This window comes from Gordionus sp. m RMFG-2023, chromosome 1, assembly GCF_954871325.1.
Source record: "Gordionus sp. m RMFG-2023 chromosome 1, tfGorSpeb1-WG-v2, whole genome shotgun sequence".
NCBI classification, from domain to species: Eukaryota; Metazoa; Nematomorpha; class Gordioida; order Chordodea; family Parachordodidae; genus Gordionus; species Gordionus sp. m RMFG-2023.
Genome location: NC_088775.1, coordinates 22,546,769 through 22,555,298, shown reverse-complemented (window position 1 = coordinate 22,555,298; position 8,530 = coordinate 22,546,769). Strand labels below are relative to the sequence as shown.

The 8,530-nt window shown below is 26.2% G+C and overlaps 1 long non-coding RNA gene across 1 annotated transcript; it reads left to right on the top strand.

The window, feature by feature from the left end:
- Positions 1 to 1,179: 1,179 nt before the first annotated feature.
- Positions 1,180 to 8,136, top strand: LOC135922070 (uncharacterized). Its single transcript, XR_010570718.1, has 4 exons — positions 1,180 to 1,251; positions 1,982 to 2,056; positions 7,067 to 7,173; positions 7,931 to 8,136. It is a non-coding gene; the product is annotated as an uncharacterized LOC135922070 (long non-coding RNA).
- Positions 8,137 to 8,530: the final 394 nt, after the last annotated feature.

Genomic DNA, 8,530 nt, shown 5'->3' with positions numbered 1-8,530 from the left:
GGAATGAGATTTTTAATCATTTTTTACGATAGTGTCATGCCAGGTCCAATCTCACAATATTAGGAAGCATATAATTATTAAAAAGTTTATCAAGCCCAGCTCAACCCTTAATAATTTGTAAAAGATATTCCCATATCAGGTGCAAGCTAGTATAAATTTTGAGGCTCCATGCTCAGTCGTATCCAATATAATTTTGAAAATTTTTTCCCACCTCGGAGATAGTTAAATTTTTAATTGATTTATCATCACATGGTAAATATCTGATTTACGAATTAGTTTAAAATGTAAAAAAAAACATAAATAATATTAGGGCAGACCTTATTTTGTCATGATTCTCTTTTATACCAATGTTTATACATAGGAAAGTAATACATTATTTACTAAATATTACAAATTATTAAGAAAGCCCATCAAAAATGACGGGGAATGAGATTTTTAATCATTTTTTACGATAGTGTCATGCCAGGTCCAAGCTCACAATATTAGGAAGCATATAATTATTAAAAAGTTTATCAAGCCCAGCTCAACCCTTAATAATTTGTAAAAGATATTCCCATATCAGGTGCAAGCTAATGTAAATTTTGAGATTCCAAGCAGTGGCGTCACTAGGGGGGGGGGGACGCAGGGGCTCAAGTCCCCTGAAAAATTTGAATAGCCCCCTGAAGCAAAATTTTTTTTAATGGTTCCTTAATATCCCTTTAAACTAAAAAGAACTTTTTTTGATTGTCCCCTGTTTATTATAAATCTATTAAGTAATATATAGATTTAATTTTATTATTTAAAAATTAAAAAGACTATCTAAATTTTATTAGATTAGATTAATACATATAAATTATATTTTCACTATGTCAGCTTGCAATCAAATTCCTTGTTAAAAATAAAATATCAATACCATGCATAATGTTTAAATATCAATTTAGCATTAACAGTTGAAGTTTGATTGATTTTTATTAATTAAATTATTATATAACCCTAATTAAATAAATATAAAGATTTATTAATTGAAAATTAACAAATTTAATATTGTAAGCCGAGTTTAAAATCACTATTTAAATAAAATGACTTTGCGATTTAAAAATTTAAGCATATCTTGAGGACCAAAGAAGAGGATTCAATAATAAAGCTGGTGATGAACAAAGTATATTTTATACAGTTTTTAAAATTCAAACTTTGATTTAGTTGAAAGACGATTAATTGTAGTTTTAAAAGATATTAATATTGAAAACAAAAATGTTAAAAGAAAGAAAATAGGTAAATAAATTTATATATAAGTCTGTGTCCAAAATGTTTTGAAAAAATCCTTAAAATTTTCACAAATTAATAACAAAACACTTTGGACATTTAAGTTTTAAAAAATAAAAATTTATTAGTTAATTATCTATTTTAATGGAAGGTTTCTTTTTCACTTGATCATAATTAAAGTTATATGTTTTTCCTATTTCCTCCCAAATTTGCCTAATTTCTATAGAATTTCTATTTAAGTCATTTTTCACCAGAATATTAAACAATATTGATTTCTTTAGTTTTCAAGTTAAGCAAAAATTGCTTTACAATATATTTTCACCTTTCAGGAGCAGGACACTATAAATGGAAATTTTTTTTAAATTTTATGTATTATAATCACATAAGGTGATGTCAAAATATTAGCTAAATAAAACATAGTAAATATTTTCTATATAAATAGTCAATATCTTAAAAAATCATACACTATTATTCTTTTTACATTAATAAAGATAATATTGGCTAAATTGTTTACTCAATCATTCTTTCATAATTTGATAATTATATATTTATTTGTTTATCCTAACTTAATAATAAACTATATTTTAATAAAAATGCTAAATAAATTTAGAATAGTTTGCTTATTTATATATATTTTTGAAAAATGGACATTATAATATGGAATATTACTTTTTATATATTATATTTATAAAAATAAATACACTGAAAAGAAATACATTTTAAAATTAATCTTATTTAGATTCATTGAATAATGAAGAAAGTATTGTGAATGACATGATTGTAAATAATGTAAGTACAGAAGGAAAGAAAATAGGTAAAAAATTAATTTATATATAAGATATTAATTAAAAATATTTAAATACATTGACAATACAATAATATATAAGATCTTAATTGCTTTCATCATATCACCATGGTACTTATTTTCTAGCTCCAAAATTATTTATTTCTAATTTGGCACACTTAAATTGTAAATAACTCAAGGCTTCAATATATTTGCATAATTTCTTCCAAGATTTTAGGTGTTTTTGCTTTATCAATATATCTAACATACTAGATTTTGATATGAGTTAACATCGTGTATGTCATGGCTATGACTGCAAATTAACCAGCATCTTTTATTTGTGTGGCTATGTAATTTAAGATTATTACTACAGCTGCTGAGAGCATATGATTGCGTAATTAAGATGAGCAACAATGATCAACTGTCCAGTAGTTTATATAGGATTAAAAATGGAAGATAATCTTTTAGAAATTTAATATCTCACAATAATTTTTTCGATTACTTATCTAGCTTCCATCATGTCATCTAAGAGGAAGCTCTAACCATCATATAGTTTTATGATTTGGATTGGTCGTTTATATTCTCTTCTTCAAGAATTGTTGATTTGGTTAGGCCTATAAATTTTTCCTTATTAGTCCATTCTATAAAACTTTGTCTAAAATGGTAAGAGAGAGTTATATTAGTTTCATGACCTTTTGTTAATGTTAGTTGCTTAGAATTATATTGCCTTATGGGGTTTTTAAAAACATTAACAATTGAGGCATATGTATGAATTAATTAATCGGTTTTATCACTTGTAATTCTTTAGACGCGAAATTTTTTATATCAGCAATTTAAAATACTTTATACTGTAGTAAATCGATTTTGTATTGAAAAATTTGTAGAAATGTATTGTTTTAATTATTTATATTCTAGTTTTAATTATTTATTTTCTAGTCTTAATTATTTATATTCTAGTCTTAATAATATTTATATTCTAGTCTTAATGATATTTATATTCTAGTCTTAATGATCAATATTCTAGTCTTAATTATTTATATTCTAGTTTATTTTGTACGTATAATATAATAAAAAACAAAATATGAAAATAAGAATACCATAAAATTTTTTTAGTTGAGCCCCCTGAGATTGTAAAGGCTAGCGACGCCCCTGGTTCCAAGCCCAGTCGTATCCAATATAATTTTGAAAATTTTTTCCCACCTAGGAGATAGTTAAATTTTTAATTGATTTATCATCACATGAAGGGTAAATATCTGATTTACCCATTAGTTTAAAATGTAAAAAAAAACATAAATAATATTAGGGCAGACCTTATTTTGTCATGATTCTCTAATAAGTATTTTGTTCAGGCTTTCTCAGTTTCCCTTATTACCAATTCACATGATATTTTTCAAAATTAGTGCAACTGTAGTAGGCCATATTAAAACCAATTGTCAAAGTAAAACATTATTTACTAAATATTACAAATTATAAATATTTTATATAGAAATTCATAACTGAGTTAATTCAATAAAATATATCTCTAGGCTTGGGAAAATTTTTTCAAAATTATTATGGGTTAGACTGGGCTTAAAAAATATTTCTCAAAATTAATATTGGCTTGGTTTTCAAAAATTATTAGGGATTGAAATGGGCGTGAGAAAATCTTTTTAAATTATTAAGATCTTGGATATTTGGAAATTTTTTCCAAATATTATAGGCTTTAACCTATATTGTGATTTTTCAATGTTAAATGTTAGTCTTATGTTAATATTTTATAAAGTATTATATTTTATCCGTAGACTAATTGGTAAATCAGTTTTCCCTTCATTAATTATAAATTTAATATCTCTGCCCCCCCCCAATATTTTTGATGATACCCCTCCAACTACAAAGTATATGCATCCATCTAATATTGACCCATCTACTGGTTTACAGAATTTTAATGTTCGTTTTATTTCAATAATAATGTTTATTTATATTTTTGCCTGATTTCTTTATTTGTCTAGGCTAACCCAACCTTAATCCCTCACATTGCTACAAAACATGATGAATTTATTAAAGATAAGCAAAAAAAATAATGACGAATAAACAAACGTCTTCACCGTTCTAGAGTTACTGGTAGCCAAAATAATAAAAAACTTGAAATTAACTCCTCTGGAGGTTTATCTATTTTTTTTATCTTATGTTTTATATTTATATGTTTATTTTATTTTCACCCAGTTGCCTCCAAATGATATTTCTATCACCACTGCCACATTCCCTGCCTATTTTTTAACAAATATAAGCATTCAATTTCGTACTATCATTCACTTCACTAGGAGTTATTATAAATATTACTTTATCTGATTCTCTGAGAAACTTTCATGATTATTTAGAGGAATGTTCAAACTTGAATGTGCAGTACGGCCATTTTCATCAACGTTATTAATGGAAAAATATGCAGTAGTTCTGCCATGGCCTTTATAACAATTCTTACTACCTTTTTATGGTTGAGTTAACATTGTCGTTCATGATTCTATTTTAGAGGGGGCTACCAATGCTGTCATTGACAGAAATATCATTTTGCGTTCTTCTTTTACCAGTATCCCAAGGCATTGGCATATGACTCATCTTTATCAGGACGTATTGTGTTTTGTAAACTGCTTTGGTAATCCGTCATTACTTTCATCTACAACCCTAAATGATATAAAATCATACATTAATTATTTCCTCTCCAGACGACCGCCCAGATTTATTTTGTCACTTTTTCTATCAAAAATAAAAATGTCAACAAGGATTTGCTCTTAATTTTATCAAATACACAACATAATAATTATTCCTCATTATTTTTTAAAAAAATTAGCCTAAATTTATATGTCAATAAAAAATATTTTATAATTTGCATATAGGTTTCATTAGTGTTTAATGTCATTTTTGTTATTTAAATAGATAGCATTTTTTTTTTACTTAACATAAAATATAGACAAATAATTTGGTAAATGCATACATTAAATTTATCCGAAAAGCTACAATAACCCTAAATAATAAACAACATTTTATTCTATATATATAATTATAATTGATCATATTACCAAAAAGTATAAGAGTCGGTTATTTTTATTTTATTTGTCATGATTCTCTAATAAGGGGTTTGCCCAGGCTTTCCCAGTTTCCCTTAATACGGAATTCACTTTTTTTTTTACATCTTAAACTAATTGGTAAATCAGATAGTTCCCCTTCATGTGATGATAAATCAATTAAAAATTTAACTATCTCCGAGGTGGGAAAAATTTTCAAAATTATATTGGATACGACTAGGCTTGGAACCTCAAAATTTATATTAGCTTGCACCTGACATGGGAATATCTTTAACAAATTATTAAGGGTTGAGCTAGGTTGGATAAACTTTTTAATAATTATATGCTTCCTAATATTGTGAGCTTGGATCTGGCATGACATCTATCGTAAAAAAATGAATAAAAATCTCATTCCCCGTCATTTTTGACGGGCTTTCTACTAGTATAGTTAATAATCCTTTATTATAAAGAATAGGTTACAAAATATTAAGTAAAATGCTACTTTTACAGATATATTTGGCAATTATAGAATATATTACAGTTAATATTTCAATAAACTACATTAATCAATGCTTTTAATAATAAATATAATCAACAGTTAGCATTCAAATCTTTAACGCCATCTATTTATTTTGAATAAAAATTTATTATTAAAAAATTCATCATTATTTATCCCAAAATGGATGTAATCCTTATTAGATATCTTTTTTTTTCCTTTTCTATTTTTACCTGTTTTTAGGGAAATTATTTTTTTTATTCTTAGAAAAACAGTTTTAAGTTAATTTTAATACGAGTATATTTTTGATATTAATACAAACTATTATTATTTTATGACATAATATACCAACTAGTGGTGGTGCGATAATAGTATATAAAATCTTAATTGCTTTCATCCTATCACTCTGGTCCTTATTTTATAATTATTTAATGATTAATTTCAAACATAGTATCCTTACCGTGTAAATAACTCATGGCTTCAATATATTTGCATAATTATTTCTTCTAAAGATTTTTAATATTTTATTTTATCAATTTATTTAACATAATAAACAATGATAAGTTTACACCGTGAATGTCATGGCTATCACTGCAAATTAACCAGCATCTATTATTTGTGTGGCTGTTTAATTTAAGATTATTACTCCTACAGCTGAAGGTATTTGATTGCATATATGAGCAACAATGGTCAACTGTCTAGTCGTTTATATATCATTTAAAAAGTAAATGGAAGTTATTCTTTTAGAAATTTAATATCTCACAATAATTTTCTCGATTACTTATCTAGCTTCCATAACATATAGGAGATATAGTTTTATGATTTGGACTAGTCGTTTATATTCTCTTCTTCAATAATTATTGATTTGGTAAGGCCTACAAATTTTTCCTTTTTAATCCATTCTATAAAACATTGTCTAAAATGGTAACCAACATTATATTCGTTTCATGGCCTTTTGTCAATGTACTAAGAATTAATTGTTCAGAGTTTGCAAATTTTAATCATAAAAGTATAATATATTAATATAAAACCCGGCCAAAGGCCCAGCAAAATGGGCGGAAGCCCCGCAAAATAGGGAATATAGGGTGCATCGCACCCCCCTCCCATAAATTTTTTTTTAGTTTAACTCCATGAGATTGTAAAGGCTAGTGACGCCCTGATTGGGATTAACAAATATTTCTCTAAGATCAAAATATTACCATATATAATACTTACCAAATCCTAACCAGGGCCGTAGTCACGGGAGGGCATCAAAAGGGCCCCAGAGGGTGTAAGCCCACCAAAAAAATTTTTGGTCAATCTGGCCCCTTGAAAATATTCTGGCTCCCAAAAATGGCCATCAAATTTCCGTCCTCCAATTTTAACAAAATTACTAGATATAAAATTTTACTATTAACAATTCAATCTAAATGAAAATACAACAAAATATTTAGAAAAATATTCATTTAAATTATACAAAATAATAAACAAGAACATATAATTATAAAATATTTATTCACTTATTAGGTCTCTCATATGATGATTTTGGGCGAAAGAGATTCGGCAATTAAAAAAATGCGTTAACTGCAAAGAAGGGAACTGCTAAAATATGGAAGCTCATTTAAATTCAATAGGTATGAATTAAATTTTAATATATATGATACTGAGATAACAATAATTTTCGTAAGCCAATGTACCGTAATCTTTATTATCTTAAATCAATATTTGATTTGATGCTATTTCTTAGCATACCGGAGCTACCTTTTCTGTTCAACTATTATTATGGATGTGCAAGAAATGAAAACATAATTCATTCTTCTGTACTCTTTATAGCAATGTTTTCCTAGATCATGGAAAAATATCCTGAATTAAAAAGAATTATAAAATAAATATCCAAAAATGCACAATATACATCACTCCAAATTCAAACTGTAGTCTTATCTATTATGGCAGATATCGTGCTGGAATATATCTCAGAAAATTATAACAAAAGTGAGACGCCTTTTTTTCTTAAGGCTGATAAGACAAAAAATGCATGAGGTTATTAAAATCTGAGCATAGTTATTTGTTATATTTTTTGGGAAGAAATCCATGAAGATTTCAAAGGAATCAATAATTTACATTGTCTTTCTACTGAAAATATTACTAATAGTATTTTAAAACAATTTAATAAATTAATTATTAATCCATCGGATGTAATAAGCCAGGATATGTAGGTACAAACGTCATGTCTGACCAAAATTAAGGAGTACAACCCTGTTTCAAAAAAATATAATAAAAAAAGTGCATTCTAAAACTACAAGTTGCATATTATGGTTCAAAATTGGAATAATAATGTTGATATTATTTCTAATTTCTTTTAATTTATCTAATGCAGAATATTTTTTTTAGGTGTTTAAACATATAATGTAAATATGCAGGCCATATTCTTAGTCTAAACCAGATGTGTTTAGTTTTTGTTGGCACGTGGCACTCTACGGATTAAGGCACTAACAAGCACTAACGAAACACTAAAAAAATGACATATAATTTATTGTTAGTGCTTCCAATCGTTCGGCCAACTACAAGGAGCTTTCAAAAGTTAAGACATAAAAAAGTTATATTATTTTGTTTAAAATAATTATATTATTTTTTTCGTTTGTGAAATATTAATTATGAATTACTCTGTTCTCAAATGTAAAACTTTTTATTTGGAAATATTATCTGTAAGAAAAATTGAATATCAATAAACAAATTATCTTAGACTTTAAATTGTGTGCTATCTTTATATAATATTATAAGCGCTAAAAGAAGTTACCAAAGTCCTCTTAAGTGAGGCAGCTGAATATAAAAAAAAATTATCAAAGCCCTCTTAATTGAGGCGGCTGAATATAAAAAAAAAGAGTTAATCAGAGTTATCCTATCTATAAGTGACCTTCGCGTTAATATTTTTACAGTAATTTCTTATATTTTTGCAGTAAGTCCCACACCGAGGTATTGCCCAATTTTGAT